Raw genomic sequence first — 26,690 nt, 5'->3', positions numbered from 1 at the left:
AACGAAATGCGAAACGGAGGAGCGTTCTAAAATTGGCCGTTTGCTCCACTGCCTCGCAGTATCAAAATGTAGGAGCTGCACGTTTTACGCTGCAGCTACTCTTGCATGCGAATTAGGATGGGAGGGAGATTTTAGGCGCGAGTACAGGGAGACAGAATGTGGCATTTTTATAAGCAGCGCCTCGTCAGCAGCCCTTGATGTGGGTGTTCAAAATTCTGCTTTGGGGAAATGTTTCGTATTTTCTCCTTCATATCTCGTACTAACCAGTGTGCCTTGGTGAGTGGGAGTGGGAGTGAGGAAAAATAAAGTGGCAAATTTCTGCACTCATCGTCACTATACATATATGTGTTTGTTGTTGACTGACGAAACTTACATTTAAATCTGAACTGCTCATTTAATTTAATTATACTAATCTAATTTGATTATAATGTTTAATTACCAGCGGCATGGGCATTACCAGCATTACCAGCGGCATTACCAGCGCGCTGAAGACTGGGAGGTGGTGGGTTCGAATCCTACCGCCGGCTGTGCTGTCTGAGGTTTTCCCTGGGTTTTCCGAAGACTTTCCAGACGAATGACGGCACAGTTCCCCCTGAAGTCGGCCAGGACGCATAATAACCCCCCTCGTCCCCCACTCCTTCCTGCTGTCCTCTATCCATCTGTCGACATCTGTACGCCGCTCTTAGCCACAGTTGCTTCGCGGCGCTAACACAGAATTAATATATATATTGTAGAGCGGAAGAGCGCAGGTAGGCGTGACCGTAGGAATAGGTTTATTCAGACAGCCGCGCGGGAGTGGCGCGAGTCATCGTCGTCACCTGACGTGTCGTTATCTTCACTACATTGCCCCCCCTCGGAGGACGGAAGCCCGGTGATGTCGGGAGCGGTGGACTGTGAAGCCGTGGTCTCGGGTGTGTGGCCAGGGAGAGTGACGAAAGGCTTCATCCGCATGACATGGACGACTTCGGTGCCACGGGATCGACGATCAGGTGGTGGGGTAAGGGGCGTCACTTCATAGTTGAGGGGTGAAAGCTTTCGAGTGACACGGTATGGGCCAACATAGCGCTTCATAAGCTTCGATGAGCGGCCGGGTACACGAAGCGGAGTCCATAGAAGGACTTCGTCGCCGACTTCGTAGCGGACTTGCCGATGGCGTTCGTCGTACCGAAAGCGCTCTGTGTCCTGATTCTCGAAGGTACGCAAACGCGCGAGTTGCCGAGTCTCCTCGGCATGGGCGGCCGCGTCGAGAACCACGTCTGGGTCATCAGAGTGCGGGGGGCAAGGAAAAAGAGTGTCCAAGATTGTGGTCGGAGCACGGGAGTACAGAAGGTAATAAGGGCTGTATGCAGTGGTACGCTGACGAGCAGTATTATAGGCGAAGGTGACGAAAGGGAGGACGACATCCCAATTGGTGTGGTCACAGGAGACGTATATCGAAAGCATGTCGCCAAGGGTGCGGTTGAAACGCTCGGTCAGGCCATTGGTTTGCGGATGATATGAGGTGGTGAGGGCGTGGACGGTGCCGCAGGCTCGAAGCAGTGCGCTGACGACAGCAGAAAGGAAAGGAGTGCCACGATCGCTGAGCAACGTACGAGGAGCACCATGGCGAAGCACTATGTTGTGGAGAAGGAAGGTCGTCACTGCGTCCGCACTATTAGTGGGAACGGCTTGTGTTTCTACATAGCGGGTCATGTGATCCACGGCGACGATTATCCAGCGGTTACCAGACGCTGAGGGCGGGAAGGGTCCGAGGAAATCAATCCCGAGGCGGTCGAAAGGCTTCTCTGGTGGAGGAAGCGGTTGAAGAAGCCCTGCGGGAAGACCTGGCGGCCGCTTACGATGTTGGCAGGGGACACAAGCTCGGACGTGTTTCCAAACAGACTGATACATGCCTTTCCAGAAGAAACGGTCAGCGACGCGAGTGTAAGTCTTGAGAAAGCCCAGGTGCCCGGCAGTAGGATCGTCGTGGCAACTGCGAATAATGTGGCCTTGCAAGGTACATGGAACAACGAGGAGCCAGCGGTTGCCGTCAGGGCGATAATTCTTGCGATATAAAGTGCCGTCAAGCAAAGGGCTTATATATATATAATATATAGGTGGCGGGACCCCCCGATTGTGTCTCCAAGTCCAAGTGTCATTTCTCATTCTTCCGTCCTGACGAAGGCGGAGCTTCCGTGGCAACGTTGACTTCCCCCTTAATTTTCCACTAGTCAATAAATAACTCCCCCTTTTCCTACTTCCTATATCGTCGTTGTCTGCCTCAGATTTTGTTAGTACCTATTTAGTTTCGCGGTCGCCCGAACCCTTTCTTCCAGCATATATATATATATATAAGCAGGAAAAATCAGAAGACGACAAAGAGCTTACAGGAAAACACAAAGGGGAGTTTATTAACACATATAGGGATAGGGGTCGACGTTTCGGCAGTCAGCGCTGCCTTCGACGGGACTGGGGTTTGGTGACAAGAACAAGCTTTATATATATGGGAGAGGGTTATACCCTCTCCCATATATAAAGCTTGTGTGCTGACTGCCGAAACGTCGACCCCTATCCCTATATGTGTTAATAAACTCCCCTTTGTGTTTTCCTGTAAGCTCTTTGTCGTCTTCTGATTTTTCCTGCTTATTTCATTCTCGTGGTCAACCGCCCTCCTAAGCTTCTAATATATATATATATATACATATGTATATATATATAATGTTTAATTTAATTTTTAATGGATCAGCTTGCCGTAGTCGGACACGCTCACGTGGGCAACGTCACGACTACATCGCAGAGGAGTGGGGGAAATCGTGCGTCCTGGGCCGACTTCACAGGGACGTGTGCCGACATTTGTCTTAAATCGTCTGAGGAAAACTCAGAAAAAAACATCCAGACAGCACAGCCGGCGTCGGGATTCGAAACCGGGACACCTCCCGGTCTCGCTGTAGAATGCCAAAAATTGAAATCATATATAAAGCAAATATGAACAAATTGAAAGAGTTATTACTTTGGAACTGGCGTGTGAAGAACTGTTAAAAAAAAAAGACCTCATCTGACCTGTGCGACGCACGTGATACGTGACCCAATATCTCGAGAGAGATAATGATCCAATTACGGCCTTGGGGATGGTCGTTGTATACCCTGTGCCGCAAACTAGCTTTTCTTTCTTTTTTTGCTCTCGGTGTATAACTAGTGCCATTATCCTCTAATTAACAGGACTAGCACACTGTAGAAAGAGATGAATATCTTGTCCTTTCAGTTCGTTCGAGATAAGGAATTTCGTGATTTGCATACATATACATATTCTCTACAAAACGTTAAGGCTCTCACAGCCTCCAGGGCTCGCCATAAAAATGTAGTAATATATAGAAGTTCGAGAAGATGTAAAGCGTGTTGGTTGAGTAACGTGGTTTCTAAACGCGAAGAAACACAAACATTATAGAACAACGAAAAATAAAACAAAAACATTATAGAAGTTGTCCTCCTCTCGTAACGTGGTCACGGACACCAGAGCTATTCTGAGCTTCCAGTTCTGGTCAACCCCCCCTCCCCCGTCCCCCACTCCTTCCTGCTGTCCTCTCTCCATCTGTCCACATCTGCTACGCCGCTCATATAGCCACAGTCGCTTCGCGGCAGTAACACGGAATAATAATAAAAAGTTATCGTCAACGCACCCACCACCTGTCTGTTATTACTCCCGCAGCTGGCTCACGGGAACAGCTCAACCCTGCTACATGATAAGAAGAAAACATCATTATGACGTCATTATGACGTCACGGCGTCAGCAAGGGCACAAGCGGCCCACCATAAAGTGGGGACATGGGAACCACACTCCTCACGGTGTTCGAAGTCCGACTCCACAGACAGCATCCACCCAATCCCATGCATGCTTGAAAGACACACAGCAAAACTCCCACGACAGTCCGAGCAGTGTCGGCAATCCTTCCGTCAGCAGTGACGGTGTCTGCTATTACAGTCTCGCTTTCTCTGAACAACACCAGCTGGGAACCGGTCCATATGACACAAAGCAGCGGAATATCTCACAGCCCCCATATCACAGTGCACACGCCACCTATACCAGAAGGCAAAGGACGCCTCCGTGTGACATTTCCCGTTGGACGTCTGCCTGTTCTCCCGACACAAACAACACGGCTCACTTCTCGCGCGTAAAAACAGGATTAGCGAATAAATGTGAAAAGAAAAGAAAAAAGATAGCAGAATTAGCGAGTGTGCCGGAAAAAGAAGATGCAGACATAGCGCGCACGTCGGACGGAGCGGGAAAAACAAGGCGTATTGGCGTTCGCAGTGCCTGACTCAGGGGAGATCTTTCAGCATGAGCAAGCTGTACAAACTGGGATACTCGATAAAAGTCCACTATAGGGACGGCTTTCTGACGGCTCCATCGGTCGCCGTGCTGCGATCCCGTTATTTTTGTTAAGGATTTATTCACAACAAGAAAAAAAAAAGGTGGGGGGGGGGGGAGAGCTTTATGGTCATGGCGCTTGCAGATTGGAGCAAAGAGGGATTGTGAAGGACCGACGCGAAGCATGTTCGTTACCACAGTGGTAGTACAGACATATTCGATGTGTCGGTCATAATAATCCGCAAACACGCCCTGAGCCCCTTCAAAGCAACTTTCGCTGGTTTGAGTGCTGCCTACCACCACAGCTCTTGCTTAGCTGGAGTTGAAGGATCCTTAAAAAGTTCAAGGATTCTACAGAGAAAGTACGCGAAAGTTTAAGGAATGCTTATAACAACGTTTTTTTTTTCTTCTTCTTCCTTTTTTTGTATCTGTTGGAGTGCTGCCTGTAACATCGCACCTCCTACTATTGGATATGTCATTTAAGCTGAGCTAATCATGCAAACGCCTCTGAGACCTTGGGCGAATGAATACTGCAGTTTGGATAAAACCAGTTATCGTCCGAAAGCTTGTTTTTTTAGAAAAATAAATTATTTGAATGTTTCAATCTCTTTAAATACTTATCTTATTCACTTGCGAGTGCTAGACTTTTCCCATTTTTGTCTCTTAGTATTCCCTATAGAAGTAGCATTAATCGTTCTATATTACGTATGAAATTCATGCAGGTCTTAATGAAGCAATAACTTGAGCTTGAAGGTAGTAATTCGCATTAAAGGCGTTAAAACTTCTACGCCATCCTTCCGTCGAAAAAAAAAACAGAAAAAGAAACAGAAGAAAACACAGAACAGACAACCGCACAGCACTGCTGCAACTCATGCAGCAGTGCTCAGTCGTTACGCCAGCAGCGACGATGCCGTCAAGTTTGTTGTCTTCTTCCTACCCGTTCTAGCGGTAACATCTCATTACGGCCCGAGTCTCATTACGGCCGAAGTCTCATTACGGCCGAAAGTCTCATTACGGCCGAAAGTCTCATTACGGCCGAAAATCCCTTAATCCCCAAGTGTCTCGTTACGGCCAAAGTCTCAATACGGCCGAAGGTAGTCTCATTACGGCCGAAGATGTCTATCATAACGGCCAAAAAGAAAAAAGAAGCATCCACCATAGTAGCTCTGTATATACTGTGTTTTATGCTTCCCAAAATGTGTCCGAGGCGGTGTGCCCCCACGGCTTGTGTCACACACAATGGTTCATGCACACAATATTGCGACAGTGTCTTTATGTTTTTATTGTCATATGTGTCACACGATATTTGTATGTGTTACGCCATTTTCTCTCAGTAGTCAAGCAACATCCTACTCGTTGGTTCTGTGAGCAAACTGTATGTGTGTGTGTTCTGAAAAGTACTCCACAAGGGAGCCCACTGGGAGCTCCAGGAGTCACATGACCTATGAACATGATCTTCTCCCCCACTAGCTGCCTTCTACAATTTACGTCCACCTGAAATTTACAAAAAAAGTACATAAGCCACTGAACAAAATGACATATGCTCTTGTTTGATGATGACTATAAGACATATGCTGTCAAGCAGACTTTTTTTTTTCATATATTCAAAACATATTCAAGAATTATGGACAACAATGACAATTACGTCATAATAATGCAGCTGCATAGCCAGGAAACTATTTCAGGAGGTGTTTTATGAGGCTTGACATGGGGTGGAGGAGTCCCCCTCGTCAGTGCTTTATCCAGACCCCCCCTAACTTTTTTGCCTGTGCACCCCCTACAGAGGGTGCCCTTGCGATTTCAGCTTCAGATACGTCTGTAATGATATGTTAAGCTGTAATGACGTAACTATTCCAACAATTTTTTCCAACACCCTTCTCGTGCTTGGGATTCTGGATAAACCACTACCCCTTGTTCATTTTCGTGGGGCACTACATTAGAGCTTATGCCACTGCACTGATGTCACAATGTTAAAAGTGTGTGTCACTCTGGGCATTCGGAATTCCTCTAAGCGACAATATGTAAATTCAGAATATCCGAAGGGTAAACATCAGATGTTACCTGCAGGCTTCATGCTGAAACGCGTGTACGCAAAACACTTCCGCCGTGGTGGGCGACGCCGTTAGTGTAATCATACACGCAAGACAATTGCGGGCACATGGAGTAGTGGCAGCAACCTGAAAACGTTACATTTTCTTGTTACATATGAGTAATCAAAAATATACATTCCCACATGTTTCGTTTTGTCGTTTGTAGGAAGCGCTAGTAAGGGAACAGCACTTGGTTGGTCACATGCAAGCCACAATGCGAGAGGTGCCGATATTTCGATTACGCGATCAAGAATTAAAAGTCTAGAACCATGCACACTTCCCCATGCAACTACTTCCCCAGCATCGTGAGACATGACACCCATGACATGACACCATGTATTCACGTATAGTGTAATGATATGCAGGAATGAAAAAGATGCCAACATACCTGTAATCCAGTGTCCCATAAGTTTGATTCGATTTTTTGGCAGCTACCATGAAGAGCAAATGCACGATTCACAAGTTTCGTTTCGCCATTTTCATTGTTGATTTCGCAATTTCGCAAGCGTCGAGCAACCCCACGTGACCTCCTTTGGATCAGTGAAAAGTGAAAATTACTCGCGTCATGAACATATATGTTCATCTCAGCGCAAATCACGTTTTGCATGCTATAGAAGGAGGGGGGATCAATACTCTTCCTTTCGTGTTTTGATTCTTGTTGTTTTGCTACTCTCACTTCGGAGTTCGGATGGTGTCTAGCCATGTGTCTAGCAACGTTGGGTACCTCGTTTCTTGTGTGTGTGAGCGAGCGGTTGCTGTTTACGACGTGTTCATATATCGCTTTGTAGTGCTGTAATGTGCAAATTAGCGGACTTTATAGCGGCTCTCTATTTTCCGTCGTTGTCTTTCGAGCAGCGCCTGTTGTTCCGGTAAAAATCGAGTTGAATGAATCGCCACAGCCTCAACGTATATCGCGCAGTGTTGACCAAGACCAAGTCAAGCAGGAATTCTGGTGAGTAATGCTTTCGTAGATTGCCTGTCTTAGTAGTGTGCTGTCCACACATAGTTGGATTCTCATAAGAGTAATTTAAATTAATCAAAACAGCTGAAGTGCCTGTAATAGATGTAACTCGGTATCCGTTCGTAGGTTTGCGCCGTTTCTAGTTGGTTGCGCGTTTAGGAACAACAAATTTATTCGAAGACGATAAGATACCGATAATGCATCACCGTACAGCAGCATTTACTAGTATCATTGTGAGCCATATTTCATTTGTTAAAATTTGTCGTCGTATTTCTTCAAAAATAAAAGCGCAAGTCGGCGTACTTGAATTGATCTCCAAGAACTGCTTACGTCGAACGTCTGCAAATGTTGTACTTATGTGCCTTCGCGCACCATAGTAGGCACAAAGCATATCTGATTAGAATAAATACTTCAAGAGGAAGTCATTCAAATGCATTGTTATTTATAGCTGGTTTTCCATTCCAGGCATGGTATGTGGCTGCACGAAGGATTCCGAAAAAGAAAAACAACAACATGGCTAATAGGATGTTGCTGCCCAGGGAGTCCTGGCGAAGAGGTGAGCTGTTAAGATCATCATAAGGTTCTGTTGTGAAGTGAGAAATTTTGTAGTAGTGCACGAATGTTAATTCGTGCACTACTTTTATAAAAAAGAAACCAGAAATGGAAAGTTATGCATGCATCATTTCATGAATTGTAATGTATTACTATTTGATATTCACATGTTTCCATTAAGGGAATGAACTACTGAACCTATATGCATATCATGGTCATGCTCTGTGTTTACCAGGAAGTCACATTTTTAAGGCTTGTCATTCTTTTGTCTAAATGAATATTTATGTTAACCTTGTATGAAATAGCAGACACGTATCAACACGTGTGCAGCTTGTGCACATTAAAACGAGCCATGTAGAGACAAATGCTTGTTGTTGTTGTTTTTAATATTCTAGCCTATTCATGGTTGCTCATCGCTTCTTGCAGGTTTACTCATTCCAGAAGCAAGAATTGTATCATTGTAAGGCGAATGGAAATAAACTGGCATCGACTGAGATAGGTGCTCTGTCATGGCCAATGACTGTAGGATGGCTCCAAAAGTGTCACAACAAAGCCAATATTCATCTAGCTCTCTACAAGTAGCTAACTCCATATAGTAGCCTGCTTCACAGCCTACACTACCTTGTGGGAGTACACATTACACAATATGTTGCATTGTGCTGTGGTATGATAACATACCGTTTGTCTCGCAATATGTGTATATAAATATGATAAGGGCACAGTGCATGGCTTATACCCTGCTGAATATATATCCATACCTGGCTGCGACATTGCATATCAATGCAGGTTACAATACACATTTTGACATTTGGCCGTTATGAGACATCTTCGGCCGTAATGAGACTGCCTTCGGCCGTATTGAGACTTTGGCCGTAATGAGACACTTGGGGATTAAAGGATTATCGGCCGTATTGAGACTTTCGGCCGTATTGAGACATCGGCCGTAATGAGACTTCGGCCGTAATGAGATACAATCGTTCTAGCAATGCCATTTCAATTAACAGCACCATATAATGTTGGGTCAATACTGTCAGTCACGCCCACGTAATCGCCAAAAAAGGGCTGAGGTGCTGCAGGGCTGGACTAGTCCTTACAACTTCCAAAAATCGGGCCGTTTCACCTTACGGAAGCTACGCCCTTGAAGTAAACGCAACGTTTCTTCGCGTCTGCAAATGTTCTGCGGATACCCGCAAATACTTCAGTTCCCAGAAACCAATAGAACCTCGGACGAATGACCACCGAAAGAGTGTCGAGGGACATAGCTATTGTATGCAGTTTTTGCCTCCGCCAATCAGGTCATGCGCGACCTCCTTCTATAAACAGGTTCATAGGGTTGGGCCAGTCAACCCTCGCGTACGCAACTCGCCGACGACGATGACCCTTGTATGCACAACAGATGGCGCAGAGGCAGGGAAAGCGACCAGTTTATTTGGACGATGACGATGAAAATTTGAGTTTTATCGCCAATATAGTGAAATATAATAATGAGCACATATGAAATATATCTGGCTAGTCGCTACGACCATGTATTTACACAATTCAAAAGAGTTACTAGAGCAATATACACTGTAGTGCCCCTATAGCTTCATCGCGAGATATAGCAACGCAGTTACAAGTTCATCTATGTCTTCGTCAGTTTCCGACCCATACGAGCGCCAGGCGGTACAGTGAGTCCAACAGCAAACTGTACCTGCTAAATTCCTTGATAAGATATCGCTTCTTTTAAAGCTACCCCCCCCCCTTTAAAAGTTTCTCTTTTATCTTCCTTCTTTTTTGCACAGAACTTGTTGCTCATATGTTGTTGACAAAGTACGAGAACTCGCGTATTCCAGCTGACTTTGCTCTATCGCACTGCACCCTGTACTCGAGCCATTACAGCTTACGTTTGTCCCATGCGCGGGGATTACACCTCGATTGCTTTTCTTCAGGCGTGTTTTCCGTGTTAGAGTAGAACAGAGCTCCGTATTTTCAAGACTTTTCCGTAATTATAATGTCCGTCACGTTCACATTCGCACACTGCATTCCAACACACGCCATCATCCAGCTCCTTGCAGCTTCATTGTTCATCGATTTTACTTGGCCTACGTCAGGCGGCGCTGAGACAAATTAGACATTTTAAAAAGCAACAGAGAAAGGGTAAACAGTGTTGTCGAAGGCCGCGCCAAGTCGTCCACGATGTGTGCCAAGTATGCCGTTACGAAACGGCAATTTCAACGACCAACAACTCTTTTCCACGGGCAATATCATACTTCGTGCACAGAAACACGGAAGTGGGAAGCAGTCTGCAATTGCACCAGTGGTGCAGCCAAGGCAGGGATTTTGGGGGATCAACCCATGTTTCAACCCATTACCCGAAGTCCTAAGTTCGGTAATTTGGGAGAGGGAAATAAGGGTGAAATCTACCTCCCCAAAAGAAGAGTTCCCGAAGAACCCTTATAGACATATTTTTCGGACTACGTTACTGAACTGCACCATGCCATTATAAACTGCTCATCACCAAGCCACTGCAGCGTCGAAAATGACTGCGTCCCGTTTGCAGCCTTATAAGTGCGTCACTGTCATGTGAACGGCACAACGGAACGCGCACAGATAGTGCCGTTAAGTGGAATACGTTGCTGCTATCGCTATTTCTCGTAAAACACACGACTTCACTCACCGTTTTCTCCAAGCACCGCTTCCGAGTTCAATGGACTTCTTTATCCGTTCGTGACTTTGGGGCACACAGGCACAAACCCCTAGGTTGGCATCCCTTACGTGATAAACACACAGATGTCAATGCATACGTTCGGCCGCGTCGCGTTCAACGCCGACCTGCTTTCTCTGCTTCACTACAGCCGATCACACAACTGTTCTCAGCCTTGCAGACGACAAGGAGAAGGCGAACCAGAAGTGACGTAGCTTCTTGGCTTCTTTGCGTTACAAAACTACGTTACAAACACAGAAAACTGGCATGAGAAAACGCGTGTTCACGCCTAGCGTCTCTCAAGGGCGCGCCAACTGAATTTGGATTCGGAAAGGGAACAATGTGCCAAAGCACCTGAGAGAAAGCCGAAGGAAAGAGAACAACCAACGCACGGCGACGAAAAGAGGATATAGCTTCTGCCATCTATCGTAAATGGGAAGAACTAAGTCTTCATTCTCCTCGTCTGCAAGGAAAAAGAAAAGGATGGCGCGCGCCAGATATGGAAGGCGTATCGGGAATAGATGGATGAATGAATGCAGGGAAGAAAACTAAAATGGAGATTGATTGATTCCACAAATGGAGCCGGTTACTACAGATCCCTTCCGTCGCCGAGGCACGATGCGATCAGGATCAAATATTGGTAAAAAGACGGGTAAAAATATCAGCGATATGAACAGCGAGGATACCAATTACTCAAGACCGCTGACTTCGTGTCTCTGATAGGGAGAAAAAAAAAACAGCAGCCCTCGTCGTCCCTTATATGAAAGGGGAAGGGAGAAAGCGCGCTTCCTACAGAGTGAGAAAAATGATCTATAAATCTGCAGCCCCCCCCCCCCTTTTTTTTTAACAGTTCCTCGCGCGGTATTGGAAAACGACGTCAGCGCACCCAAAGGAATGGAAGCCGGCCGACCTTCTCTTTCAGAATTGAGAAGTACCTTTGTCAAAATTAATTAGGACGATGCCCCAAGAGGTTCTTAGTGCAGCCATGAGGTGGCCTACTTGACCATTAATGTATCGCCATTTATTGTAATTGCGAAAAGGCGTATCCCTATTTTATAAAAATATGTTCGTATATAGCCTGGATACCCCGTATATTATTCATTACTGCTTGGTCGTTGCTGGCTGCGTGGCCTTTCTGATTATATCTTCATGTGATTCACTGCTAGTTTATTATACCTCGAATGCAAAAGAAAGGATAAAGATGTTGTAGATCAGGAGCGCAAAGATCAAAGAAAAGAGAAATTGTGTGCATAAAGGCGAGAAAGTGGAAAGTGGGAGCAGGAACTAGATTTTTACAAAATAAGGCTGTTTGTGTCTTACCTCTTTTCTTTCTTGAGAACTGAAAAAGAGAAAAAAAAGATGAAGAAAACGCAATTAACTACCACCTCTTTTACTACAGGCTAACTACCGGTTTTCGCAAGAACAAGGTCGTTCTATCCAAGGAAAATTAAGTAAGATAAATAAAACGCAAATATATTAAATAAATAAATAACAATAATTAATTCAATTATTATTTATTTAGTTAATATATTTGCATTATGTTTATATTGGTTTAATAATAATTAATTAAATAATAATTAAATATAATACAAAGAATATACCAGAGTCACGTACAAATTGCGCAATCCCCAATGACACAGGGTTCCCCGTGGCGGTGAAGATATGCAAGGCACTGAGGCGAACTTCAGCCTCTGAGTATAATTACCGCACGCGTGTTTATACGAGGGGTGTTCAAGTCAAACCGGGACTTTCTGTCTCCCGAGTGTAGAGGGTGTTACCCTATAAAAGTCTAGCCGCGCCGGCATGCCGCGCTCGCCAATTACTCAATGCAGGCGGTACAATATGTTGCCTACGTATAAAACTCATAAGGGCATTCCATCATGGTAAATATCGAAGTGATTGAGCACCGTAACGCAAAGTTATAGCGCAAAACGTGAGGTTCCCGTAGTCAAAACAGCCAAGATGGCGCCTCTCAGTTAGCAGACGACATCTCTTTTGAGTGTCGTCTGCTGAGTATGCGTAGGCATTTTTCGTTCCTCACGTTGCTTACTTCTGAGCAAAATACGACACTTACACGAAAGCGAAATGAAAACTGCAGTTCCATCCGGCTGGCAGGATATGCGACACGTTGTCGTGTGGGAAGCAGCATGTCAAGTGCTCTTCTCAACGCCGCCATCTTGTTTGTTTTGACTATGGGAATTGCACGTTTTGAGTTATAACTTCGTGCTGCGGCACTCAATCACTTTGAAATTTACCAAGATTAAATGTCCTTATGAGCTTTATATAAAGATCGCACAATGTGCCACCTGCATTGAGTAATTGGCGAATACGGCATGGCGGCACGGGTAGACTTTTATAGGGTAACACCCTGTACAAATGGCTCGCGCTACTTCTTTTTCGTAATTTTCACACGCGACAGGCATCCGCGTTCACCACGTGGTGGTCCAAAGTTTGTGCAAAACAGAAGACACGTGCTGGACAAGATGGCCGACAACGAGGTAAGCGCGCACATCGAACAGCGAATTGTCATGAAGTTTCTCGTGAATGAAGTCGGAAAGTCATCTGAAATTCGCAGAAGACTTCAGGCTCAGCATAGCCACGATCAGAGGCGGAGAGTTTTCATTTTCCCGAGGGGGGGGGGGGGACATGTTTATATATAAAAAAAAAGGAAAGGTAAGCCAGGTGGATGTCGGCTTGTTATTCGAAAAAAAAAAGTGAAAAGGGAAGAGAAAAAAGACAAAGAAAAAAGAAAGCAAAAGAAAACGAAAAGAAGGAAAGAAAAGGAAAAAAAATGAAGAACACAAAACTAAAGCTGAAGAATCACACACTCTGGCGGGATCCTATGATGTATGCAGAACTGGTATAGAAATAAGAGGGAGGAAGAACAGAAAAAAAAGAAAAACAGAGAGAACGTAAACAGTGGACATGTGCACAATTGAAGGCATTACGTCCTTGAAAACTGAATGCAAAAGGAACAAACTGCATTGAATCCTCGGTGTTTGACCCGAAATGCGCGCAATATAATGAATATGGTCAATGGAATGGAGCAGCGGGAGTTGAACCCGCTCCCAACGGATATGCGTTCCGAAGACTGGCAGCTGCTGGTGCCTTTTCGACTGCTTCGTTTCACTGATCTGATTGCTTTGGGCGAAATTCAGGCTATGTGTTCTGCCATCCTCTATGTTTCTTCGCCTCAACTTCTACTGTGATAATGAGTATGGTGGGCGGATACATATTTTAAAAATTGCAAGGTGCATCCTTGGGGTTGGTGCCGCTTCGCTCTTTTGACCCGGGCGCGCCAAGCCCCAAAGGTTGGTGTCAGTCTCTTAGCGGGACTTCCCGGGGGAGGCGGCGCCCCCCCCCCCCCCCAGTTCATGTTCCGGGGCGGCAAGGGCCCCCGCGCCCCCCCGCAGTCGGCGTCTATGGCCACGATACACTTAGCTGCAGCAAAGCGTTTGAGTGGTGCAAACGGTTCCGAGACGGCCGTACATCGGTGCGGGACGAGCCCGGCCGGGGCGGTTCACAGGCAGCAGTGTCAGAGTTCCTGAGAACATCCAACTTGTGGAGCGCCTGATCCTCAAGGACCGACGGATAACATGTCTCGGACTTGCTCGAAAGACGGACCTTTCTGTGGGAACGTTGAACACTATCATTCATGAACACCTCCAGTTTCGGAAAGTTAGTGCCCGTTGGGTCCCGAGGCAGCTCTCCGTGTTTGACCGGCAGTGAAGACTGGAAATCTCCCAAGAGCTAAGGCACCGTTTCCACACTGAAGGACAGCCGTTCCTTGATCGGATCATCACGTGCGATGAAACGTGGGTGCACCACTTCACTCCTGAGTCTAAACGTGTATCAAAACAGTGGAAGCATCCGGTCTCGCCAGCTCCCAAGAAGTTCCGAAGCACCCCGTCTGCGGGTAAGGTAATGGCCACGGTTTCCTGGGACAAGGCTGCCGTTGTTCATGATTTTCTGCCCAGTAGTGCGTATTACTGCCAGGTTCTCAGGGATGTGCATAAGGCGCTGAAGCAGCAGCCGGGCCTGATCACCGATGGAGTCCTCCTCCTACAGGACAATGCACGCCCGCATACCGCGCATCTCACGACACTCACCTTACAGGAACTTCCCTGGGAGTTGCTGCCACATCCCCCTTACAGTCCAGACCTCACCCCCAGCGATCTCCATCTCTTCGGACCACTGAAGGCATTCCTTGGGGGCCGCCACTTCAGCTGCGACGACGAGGTCAAAAATGCGGTCCGATCATGGCTGCTATACGCGCCAGTAAGGATTTCTACGCTGCTGGCATCCAAGCCCTCGTGAAACGCTGGGACCAGTGCATTAGTGCAGCTGGAGCCTGATTACGTTGAAAAATATAACTTAAAAAAAAAATGTCTAGCCTGTAAGTTTATGTTACTTTTGCGAAAAATGAAAAGTCCCGGTTTGACTTGAACACCCCTCGTATCTTTCAAGTGCTTTCCACACACGTGTGCAAAACCTGTAACGGGACAGTTCACTCCATAGGTCGGCAAATTCACCCATCATGGCCATCACGGACGTCACTAACCATCACAGTATGAAGGATGACGATGTTGAGTGATGGGTTGCCACATGACGAGATGTTGAAGTTGATGTCGAACGATGGACTATAATGTGGTGCGATGTTGAAGTTGAAGTTGAATTATGTGTTTTGAAATTACCACGATGGGCTTTGAGTGATGGATCGACCCGTTGAATGAATGGGTATTGAAGTGGAGCTGTTGTGATGTTGATGGGACGAGCTGTTAATAAGGCCCACATTGAGGTGATGTTGTCGACCTATATGACCTATATGGGGAGGTGAAAGTGTCGACCTCGAGCATATATGGTTCACCCTGCCTCGATCAGGTGCGTGCCGATATTACTCTCGCGGTGCGTCAAGGGGCCCGAGCTGTCGACCGCATGGTGCGGCACGTTGCTCAGGAAGATCGTGCCTTCTGGGCCGGCTTCACGGGGAACATTTGCTTCATACCTATTAAGGTTGTGAAAGAGTGTCTTCACCCACTGCAGCTCCCTTCCAAGAAAGACTACTGCAAATGATTCCTCATTCTTGTATTACTTTGGGAAGCAAGTGCTTGCTCCAGAATGACGTATTTTGCATATATATTGGCAAGTCTTCAACGATGACACCTTAGCAGTGTCCTCAAAGGACGCTCGAGAGGAAGGGTACTTTTACAATAAATGAAGAATAATTTCATGTCCCCCGCGACATACGTGAATTTCTTGTCCTAATTTGTTACGTGCTGTGAGTTGGCTGTTGATTTGTTGACCCCGCGTTTTATTGGTGATAATATTAGATAGGTTTAATTGTAGTGTATTCAGAACCACGACGTACTGCGGTACTAGAGACCTGGACATCCGCAAAGCTCCCAGCACCGGGGTAAGTACACTCTTAAAAATGATGGTGGTGGGTGGTGGTGATGATGGTGAAAGGGCTCTTAAAAATGAACTTCTCCACATAGCACGCTCCTAGCCAACCACCATCCCGAATGACAACGTTCTCGCCCCTGATTTGTTGAAAACGGGAGGAGGAGCCTATTTTGTGCCGTGCATAATAGGCACAAAATAGGCTCCTCCTCCCGTTTTCAACAAATCCAGGGCGAGAACGTTGTCATTCGGGGTGATGGTTGGCTAGAAGCGTGCTATGTGGTGAAGTTCATTTTTAAGAGTGTAGTTCTGGCAAACGCCGCTTCGCTATGGGATTTGGCGCTAGCTAGCACTATTTGTTACCACGTGATTTGCTGAAACCGCGCCAATGTATGGTGGGCTGTGTTCAGAACGACGAAGAGGGTAGCAGACGAACGACGATGGCAATGATGATAATAGTGTACATGTCGTTTCCTCTCCCCAATAATGCTATGTGGCGCTTGCAGCGACCACTAGCGTAACTAACCCATGACCCGGCTCTCCCATAGGTCCGGTTCCGCGTTTTTTGGGTGGATTCGGCGTATGCTTTTCGATGTTTATTGATTTTCGCGAAATCGGCACTTTTCGATGTTTTTCCTGGCGTGTACATGGTTTACCCGACATTTATCGGTGAATAGAAATCCCGATGGAATTTCCGCACGACGCTCATTCAACATGGCGTTGTTCGCTGCGGTGGCGTTTTACGTCTAACGAAAAAGGAAACGGACATTTTTTACAAACATCATATTTCTGTATGGTTTTCTAATCTGCATCAACAATTTGCTGGACATGTGCAGCAATTTATCTCTGTCATGTCCTGGAATGTCCCTCTGTATTCGGTACTTTTCGATTAAAACCGAATGAGGGAGAATTTACCCGGCGTATGTTTTTCGGTGTTTTTCGGTTAAAACCGAAAACGCGGAACCCTATAGGCGATTGCCATATGTCCAGGTCTCTAGTATAGAGTATGTCGTGCGCAGAACTAAGGCTCTCCATTGTTGCTGAGAATGTTACCAAAAGAAAGTGAAAGTTGGAATCAGAAAGTTAATGCTTCTGCGACCCTATAGATGGTAATGGCTAGAAAACATTATACTGCGAATGATATATGGCGATATGGTGTTTCAGACCGGTTCCTCCCCTTCTGAGCCCTTCACAATAAGTGTGGGAAAAGGGCACTTCACAATGTTATCACTAATGAGCTAAGATATGCGTAACCAGTTCGCACAAAAGAGGGCTGCGGGAAATGAACCCGTGAGATCAAGGAGCACTGAATCCCCGACAGTGGCTTCAAAATGAGCTTTGTTTTTTCAATGGGCTACTCCTATCTTATTTGTCTCGGCTGGAATAACAATGGGATCTCAATGAGGAGCAAAGTAAACCAAATAAAAAAATACGCGGCCTTCGGACCTTTCCTAGAAAGCGGAGAGAACAGAGAAAATATGATAAGCGTTATCAGTTTCGATGTTTGACGGAGTTCTAAACTTGTCACGAGAGGAGTACGTCTATCGTGCAGTGGGGAAATATGTTTTGTACAAAAGTTTATTGAGCGAGCTACTCAGAGCCCCCCCCCCCCCTTCTCCCTCCAATTGGAGTTGCGTGCACACTGGAAGCATTCTACGGATATACCCACATATGTGCACGGATCGCGCAGGGTTTTTACTCGCCAATCGCCGGGGCTACTGTGCGTGCGATTATCTCGTAATCGACCACTAAATACTACTTCTCTGTGAGAAGACTGACAGGCAGACTCAAGGAGGGACGGCCATGTACGCGTTGTCCAGTTGACTGGTGTTGTGCAGGTTTTGACGTTGGCTTGATAAGTAGAAGTAGCTAAATATCGAAAGCTAGGCTCGTCGGAGGTTTACGTGATCACCAAAATACAAATAAATAAATAATATTAGGGTAAGGTGCAATTGAATGCGAAATTTTTATTTCTCGTGTTTTTCAAAAAAAAAAAAAAAACAAGCCATAGGCACATTCTCAAGGGTCTAGAGCTCCTGACCTGCAAATGCAGAACGGGCGTAGCCGGTTTAAAACAAACACACAACAAGACATTCAAAAATGCAGATTGTCTCATGCGTGCGCTTCTGTGTTGTTGGAGATATCCTATAGGAAACAGGAAAATTTGCTGAAAAATCCTAGGCAATACGCAAAAAAAGAGGAGGAATCTCTGAGGAAGAAGCATAACGCCACCTAATAATTTACTTACCCGTTACTAAATTACATTAAATTGTCGCGTCTTGCCCCGTGCACATCATCGGATGCATTAATTTTTCTGTTCAACACCGGATAACCAAGAGCGCCCATATTTTGCATATATCTAGATGAATGAAGAAACAAATAGGGTGTGGACTTACATTGACAGAATAAGCCTGCGAAACGCTGCTGCACAGATGACAAGAAAAGGGACTACAAAAAATCGTGCCTTTTTGACGGGTCTTTACATTCCAGGCAGAAATAATCGACTTTTTTCTCTTCAACACATACACCAATTCGGACAATTCTTAGGTGCAATAAAGCAGACATGCAGAGTCACCGATGAGTAAAGTTTCAAGCGCATGGAGCAGCGCGTCTCTGAGACAGGCGGGGTCGAGCAAAATACAATGTCGCATCTTGCCCCTGTCTCATCTGGCCCCACCTTACCCTACATGATTGCCGACAAACAAAGCAATGAAAGCCGCGATACCACGTCAGACTTAAGACCACATCTTATAAGCGTGCGATCAGTAAAAGCTAATCAAAAAAAAAAAAAAAAAGCCGTGCTGGGACGAATAACAGGACGACGCAGATGTGAAGTAAAAATGCCTGTGGTTCAAGTTCAGCTTTCTGTGTCGTGTCGACCTCTTATTAAACCGGGCAACGGTTTCTTGTTCTTTTTTTAAGCGATTCCAAGTACCATGTTGTACGAACCTGCCCAAGTTTTACCGTTGGTTGCAAAAAGACAAGACAAGCAACCGAACTCTCGTCAGCTCCCTGGTAGTACACGGGAGAAATGTATTTCCCGCGATTCGCCGATGTCTTGTGAAGTGCCTAGGGTACCCTTAGTTACTCACCCTATTAGTAGTTAATTAGTAGTTAATCACCCTATTAGCACCCTAAAGCGCCACGTTTTGAGTTGTCTATTTCCATAGGAGTTCACCTATCCAGTTTTCTTCGGCGGATCTTCATGCTTTCGTGTGAGGTTTGGTGAGGGGTGGCGTGCCTGCATGCAAGGTTCTGGGTATTATTCCATGCATTGTCGACACCCGCTGTAAGGCGAAGTCGGCCCCAACGCTCGATATCTCCTGAGCAACATACCACCACATCGGGAAGGCAAACAGTACCACCTACTGGGCGTTGTGTGTGTGTGTGTTTTTTTTTTTTCCTTCTTCTTCTTTCTTTCTCTCTCTCTCGTGTCACGGATTTCTTCACCGCGTTTGAGCTTGAATGTAATAGCGAATTCAGCTGGTCGTTCGGGTGCAAGCCAGTGTAGTGCGCCGGTGTAGGGCCTGTGCAGGTAAACCGCCCCAGGGCTGCTTACACCGATCCGCCCAGCCGATCATGCTAGACGGTGCCAGTGTCGGTGTGTGCCAGGCCAGGTGTTCTACACCTTCGGACGCTTCGCCCCTGATTTGTTGAAAACGGGAGGAGGAGCCTATTTTGTGCCGTGCATAATAGGCACAAAATAGGCTCCTCCTCCCGTTTTCAACAAATCCAGGGCGAGAACGTTGTCATTCGGGGTGATGGTTGGCTAGAAGCGTGCTATGTGGTGAAGTTCATTTTTAAGAGTGTAGTTCTGGCAAACGCCGCTTCGCTATGGGATTTGGCGCTAGCTAGCACTATTTGTTACCACGTGATTTGCTGAAACCGCGCCAATGTATGGTGGGCTGTGTTCAGAACGACGAAGAGGGTAGCAGACGAACGACGATGGCAATGATGATAATAGTGTACATGTCGTTTCCTCTCCCCAATAATGCTATGTGGCGCTTGCAGCGACCACTAGCGTAACTAACCCATGACCCGGCTCTCCCATAGGTCCGGTTCCGCGTTTTTTGGGTGGATTCGGCGTATGCTTTTCGATGTTTATTGATTTTCGCGAAATCGGCACTTTTCGATGTTTTTCCTGGCGTGTACATGGTTTACCCGACATTTATCGGTGAATAGAAATCCCGATGGAATTTCCGCACGACGCTCATTCAACATGGCGTTGTTCGCTGCGGTGGCGTTTTACGTCTAACGAAAAAGGAAACGGACATTTTTTACAAACATCATATTTCTGTAACAAATAAAATATGTCGAACACCTCAGCATAAAGCGAGGGGTAACTGCACCTACCTTATTAAAGGAGTACAGAGGGCCATCCAACAAATTTTCAGATTAAGAAGCCTTATGAAAGTGTGTGCGTCATTTTACCGGATAGCGCGGAAGGTTTTGATGCGTGCAATTTGTTTCCCAGAAAAAAAGAAAAAAACTCACATAAACCTGGCTCCGCGTGTTCACCCTTAACTCGCCACTCCGGCTATAACGAGGAGGAGAAGGTACGATGCCACGTCCCCGATGATGGTACAGGGGGAACTCGTTCTGGTTCGCCGGTCAGTGGGGTCAGCGCCCGGTCCCTTTGGCTATAGTCGTGACGATGCCCACTTGAGTGCGGCCAACAACGGCAAGCTACCTCGACACCCCCCCCCCCCCCCCTTTGCCGCCGTATACCAGTTTTGCCGGTGCTCCCGGAGAATTGGGGATAGAAGGAGCGGCCGAATCATGACCGAGCCAGGAACAAGGCTTTTTCAGAACCCCGAACAGCGGAGTAGCAGACGACAGCGGAGTAGCAGACAACATTTCTCTGGAGGTCTGGACCAATCAGCGAGCGTACCCCCTGTAGCGTCAGCGCGTGGTCCCTGGCAGATCACAGGCTGGTACTGCTCTCCACCGCAGTTGCGCACGGTCGCTTTTTGCGGCGTACTTTAAATTCAATTTCTGCGATAATTATGACTCTGTGGTGTGAATGACTTCTCATGGTACATCTTACTGGCCTACATAACAGTTTGATAGGAAGAAAACATGGTGTTAAAAATTACTTCTGTGCTACTTTGAAGCTGTGAACTTGACTCATCCAAAGCATCCAACATCTGCAGTAGGTCTGCCGGTTCCATGGCGGCCATGTTGAGCGAATGTAAACTATGAAAAGGAGGGTGAGAAGGAGCGGAAAGCGGAACTTGGGAGCTCGTGTTCCGGTCCACACCGCCGATATTCTCGGTGTGGCCTGACCTGCTCGCGAGCGCACGCTGCACGCGAACGACCAGCGGAACATGTTACGTGTTGCACTGAAACGACCAGGAGAACATGCACGCTCGAGTCAGTGCAATTTTTTCTGCACGAAAACGACCAGCTGAATTCGCTATTATAATAATAATAATAATAATAAAAAAAAACATCATCCACACTGTGTTGCTCTCATACCTGCTTTAGTTACCTCGATTTCACGGCACGGGCTGCCAGGAAAAAGCCCGCACTTATCGTGAAATTGCCATTGCGATAAGATATCCCTCACTGGCACTGTAACTCGAGGAGGACATATCACGAGGCACATTGCCAAAGTACCTGTGTATACCTCAGGTTGAGACATACTCGTTTATCAGTGCAACCATTTGCCTATCATTTAGTGCCGTCCTCAGTGGCGGTGTTATTACAGAGTTGAAGGCGACGGCCGAATGCAGGTGTGACTCACAATCACCTGGAGAACTGACCGCTTCTGAACCTGGGGCATTGTCCATAAACTCACATGCTTCAGCTGGTATCATTTGTAAGAGAAGACACAGTCCTTATCGGGGGATGTTGACCGACGTTTTCGCCTCTTGTTCTTTGCCCTTCTCCTCAGCCGAGAAACATAACTACCTCTCCTCCGCTCGCACTTGAGGACAGTTAGACACATTTGCAATTTATTAATGTCTAGAGATGTCACGAGGAAATAATCGGACCACCCTGAGCGCAAACGACGTGTCTTCTAACACATTTTCGTTCCTCACCTTGTTCCATTTTGGCATCCATTCATTCCCTCAATATATATGAAGTTACGTAGTGTACTGTTCCATGTAACTTCCCTAACAGCCGTAAAAAAAAAAAAGAAATTGTGAGTTTCCTACCAATAGCACTCGCTGATCGCCTATCTGGAGTCAAAAGAAAACACCGTGCTAAAAAAGTACATAATAAAAAAGAAATACGCTCAGTGACCGTTCTGTCTTTCATTTCATTATGGCTTATAGGACAATAACCACAAATGAATGATGATGATTATATGGGTTGCTTCACCGCCGGACCTGCGGTACGGTATACCACAATGTGCTGTCGGGTGTTTTGGGGGATCATGTGACATCCTCGTTCTGTGTTATAAGAAAAGTGGCGACGGGTATAGTCCCATGGGTAACACTCTCGAGATAAAACCCAGTCGGCAATAATATCGAGATAAAATAGCGGTAGAAACTCTCTTCTCCGCCTTATTACGCCCCCGCCGCGAATATTACACATAACTCGATCACAACAAGTCTGGTGACATAACAGCATGAAAAGATGAATACGTCGTGAAATCGCTCTTTTCCTTCACCCTGTCAGACACATGCAGGGTCTCGAATCATCCACTTGTAATCTCGCGCTCGTGTTGCAACATATACGATAAAGGGTAGATTAACGCAACACGTCTTTTTTACTGTTGCGATGCAAGCACATCTGTCGCATTGGCTCACACTGAGATAGATGCGCATTCATTGGCTAATGCTGAAATCATGCCCATTAAAAAAGTCAGGCACCGTTGCGTTCAGCAACTGTCTTTCTCCGTTTCTCCGCAAACTCATTCCCCTGTGGTCGGGAGTATTTCGTGCCTTTCGAATGCGTCCGTCCGTAACACCGCAACCTTCTCACTCCAGCACACTCTCCTAAACCTTCCTATCCCTCTTTCTCGTAAACCAGAAAGAAACACTCTCCTATAGGCCCATTGTCCATGGCAGATGCCCGTAGACGTTCTTACGACGATGGTGGTGGTATTGTACAGTGTGAGGCCAATAGACGACCTGCACCACTACGTCATAGATTACGTTTCGCCGCCGCGCAAAGCGTGCTGGTGGGCACCTATAAACATTTTCAGGCTATCAGCAGACGCGTTTTTCCCGCTTCTTGCCCACCACGGCAAAATATAACCTCGAACGAGTCTTATCGTGACGTCACATGTTTGTAAACAGACGACCCAAGATGAGACCCCCACCAAGGGAGAGAGAACGCTGCCGCAGCGCACCATGCGCAGAAGAGCATCTTCCTCCCCCCTCCCCCCCAACAGCGTCCCCCCGCATACAGAGGAAGGGAAAACGGGAGCGCTTCTACTTGTTTGAGAAAATTTATTCAACGATTCGGCGCTTCTACTTCAGTGTCGATAAACGACCACCAGATCGCCTTATTTCCAGGTCCTTTCCTCGCGCTACAACTGTCTCGATTTTTGTTCTGAAAACGGCAATGTTGCCAGTGACCACAAGGGATTCGGTGTTCGCATTGGGTCAATCTCCTATCTTTGATAATTAAAAAGTTAATTAGCGAAAGTTAATATAATGCATCGACACGGAAGCTTGCCTATGCCCTCTTACACTCTTTGAAATTAACTTCACCGCATAGCACGCTAGTACCCAACCATCACCGCGAATGATATCGTTATCTGCCGTGATTTGTTGAAAACGGGAGGCGTGCGCCTTTTTTGTGACAATTATGAATGGCCTTTAAGCGTTTAGGCGCATTTGGTTAAAAATGGAAAAAATTGATTTTTCTGTTTAAAAAAATTACTTCTATAGTTACGGCGGACACCCTGTATAAGTAGCTACCCTGTATACTGTTATGTCTTCCCTTCCAGTCAAACTTTGGTGCCACCAAGAAGCGCGCAGGGTGAATTATATATACGCGACAGCATCGCCAATGCAGGAATGCCGCGAATCAAGCGTGAGGTACCGTTGCAAGATAGTCTCTACAATTACCGACACCACGGCACTCTGAATAAGGGGAACCCCGAACGTTTCTTTGCTCCGACATCCTATATCACCCCCAGCCAATCAGAGCGCCGTGGGTTGAGTCGTGGATGGGTACGTTTTACCGACGTACGATTCACAATAGCTGGAACGGATTCCTTTCCAGACTCCTTTTTCGAGCGTAATGGCGTCTGTCAACAACGCGAGGTCACATGTTCCGGAAATGAGCGGAACACCACGCAAGAGATTCACGGGAGAAGACGACTTACAGCTACTGCCGTGAGGTGCTCCGTGAAGACGTTGCTAAACGGTCGTCGGTCACGGAATCTGTAAAAACGAAATGGTGTTTTGTTCTATCAGATAGCGCTGGGCTGCTGAAGACACCGATTTTTTTTTTTTTCGTTACAGAAACATGAATGGCAAAATCAAAAAAGGAACGTAATCTATTCACGGTTACCTGAAACTCTAATGAATGAATGCATCGACAATTTCAGGTGACAAAGAAGATAAAGAATATTTTACATAAAGCTGCTCGCATCCTTTTCTCTCTCTCTTTTGAAGGAAAACCTACCTGTTTGCACAATAATGGTAAAAATGCTCGCGCTACCCAATTACTTTACTTATTTACAATTACTTACGCAGCAGCGGAAGAAGGTATACCATTCTTCGGAGTTAATTGCATGCAACGTCAGCTTATACCACGCGCGCAGTATAACTTTATTGCTGTTGAAAGGTCTTTGCGCAGGGCGGACTTCATAGCCGACACCTTGTGCTCATTTCACCTCCGGCGCAATACTATATACTGCGCTTTTTAGAAGAACATAAAATATTTTACGATCCGACGTTTTCCGCTTCGGTTACGCCGTTTTGTTTCTTTCGGTATCAGCCGTATAATCTGCGCCATGTGCCATATCGGCGTCTCGCCAGAAAAGGATTCTCCGCATAAAACTCCGCTCTTCGATGTTGAGCTATATTTTCTTTTGCACGATGACGAGCACGAGGAAACGTCGATGCAGTATTTCTGCCCAGCTAGCGTTTTTCTCGAACGCCGATATATAGCACAGAGCATGATGATAAAGAAATGCTTAAGACAACATTAAATTTGATGCTTCGCTGACCTTTATTGCTCGCGGAGAGGATGAAGAAACATGGTTCCGCAAATGGCTTCTGAAGCAGCTGACGGACTTTATTTTTGCTGCGGGTGAGACGGCTTTACGGGTACGATAAAGTAGCAGTAAGGCCACGTGTGCTCTCCCCGTTTTTCGTCGTTGCTGCATTGCTATGCAACCCAGTAGAGCGCAGCGCGGATAATATGCCACAGGCAATTCCCGGTAGTCCCCATTAAACGTGCGTTGCTGAAGAAGGAGGTTACCGTTTCCTTGGGTTTGAGAAAGAGTTTGAGATAAAACTGAAGATTATACAGCACCATATTACTTTTCTGTTGCAATTTATTCATAGGGAGACTTTTGGCTTTTATCTTACCTCCCGCTTTTAATCAAAACATACAGCAAGTTTTCTCTATAACGAATTCGTTATGTTCGAAGTTTTACGCGGTCTCGACCGAAATCCATGTAGTATTCCGAAAACATGTAGTATCCTCGTTGACATTGATGTTTCCTTCTTTGATCGAGAGGTCCTGGTCCTGTATGAGACGCTTGTAATACTAATTGGTATTCTTTTCTTTTGTGTTTCTTAGCGATCACTGTCGTGTGGTCAGCTTGAGTTGTATGCATATAATACTGGATCAATTCCATGCCTATGGCGTTGATCCTTCTAATTCGTGCCGTATAATGTATTCCATTTCTTTGCTCCAATTTGTATGACATTACTATGTACAAGCTGTAGAATAAAACATTTGAACTGAACTGAACTATTTCGAACCGGATTATTCCAACTGTACATGGAGACGACTCCGCCTCAGCGAAGGGTGAGCCGACAGAGTCCCGTATATGGCAAACCCATCTCTTTTTGTACCCAAATTAAAAGTCTGCCAAGATGCTCATCACCAAGATAAATGTTTGTTTCCTTGCTCGAATACTTATTCATGATCAAAACGGCCTGAGCTTGGGCAGCAGACACAGAAAGAACCTGACAAGGACGAAGCTCAATGTCAAGCTCGACCGTGTTGCCTTTTTTCTGTATTTGTTGCTCAAGTTCAGGCTGTTTTCCCCATGGGTCTCCTCCACCAGGCCTGTACCTGTGTCATCTTATCCGAATACCTACTTTACCTCTTCCGAGGCTACTCACTGTTTCTGTGAGTATTCTGCTTATATCGAATTGCCGCTTATATCAACATTTTGCCGATCCCATTGATTTCGTTATAACGGGGCTTTCGTCTATCTATTTGTTTTGATTTATTTTGGTTTAGCCTGATGTGCCCAGGTTACATAATCTGGTAAATGTAACTTTACCCTAATAATAATTTGGAGCAGATTTAATTAAAACGTTATCTCTCCAAATGTTCCCATGTGTTTCATAGTACCGTGCTTCACTTTGTGCTATTCTTCGAAACATTTATTCTTAGTTGTATACGCCTTGCTCAGCCACAGATTTTTACCTTTACCCCTGTCCAGCCATCCGATAACTGTTCCCCACACAGTGTTAATATGATTACCGTTACATGTGAGCGGGAACATGATGA

The 26,690-nt window shown here is 46.1% G+C and overlaps 1 protein-coding gene across 2 annotated transcripts in view; it reads right to left on the bottom strand.

Moving 5' to 3' along the window:
* Nucleotides 1-24,376, bottom strand: part of LOC135399242 (uncharacterized) — a 162,268-nt gene extending 137,892 nt beyond the window's left edge. Inside the window, exons 1-2 of one of the 2 annotated variants that reach the window (XM_064631057.1) lie at nt 24,319-24,376; nt 11,952-11,970 (exon numbers count right to left, since the gene is read on the bottom strand). The gene's annotated coding sequence lies outside the window, so the exon portion shown is untranslated. Of the gene's footprint in view, nt 1-10,604; nt 10,969-11,951; nt 11,971-24,318 lie in introns of those variants that run through there. The other variant, XM_064631056.1, reaches the window with a different exon arrangement.
* Between the last annotated feature and the right edge of the window lie 2,314 nt (nt 24,377-26,690).

Source organism: Ornithodoros turicata, chromosome 6 (genome assembly GCF_037126465.1).
Source record: "Ornithodoros turicata isolate Travis chromosome 6, ASM3712646v1, whole genome shotgun sequence".
Classification (NCBI taxonomy): domain Eukaryota; kingdom Metazoa; phylum Arthropoda; class Arachnida; order Ixodida; family Argasidae; genus Ornithodoros; species Ornithodoros turicata.
This window is presented reverse-complemented; position numbering and strand designations above follow the sequence as displayed.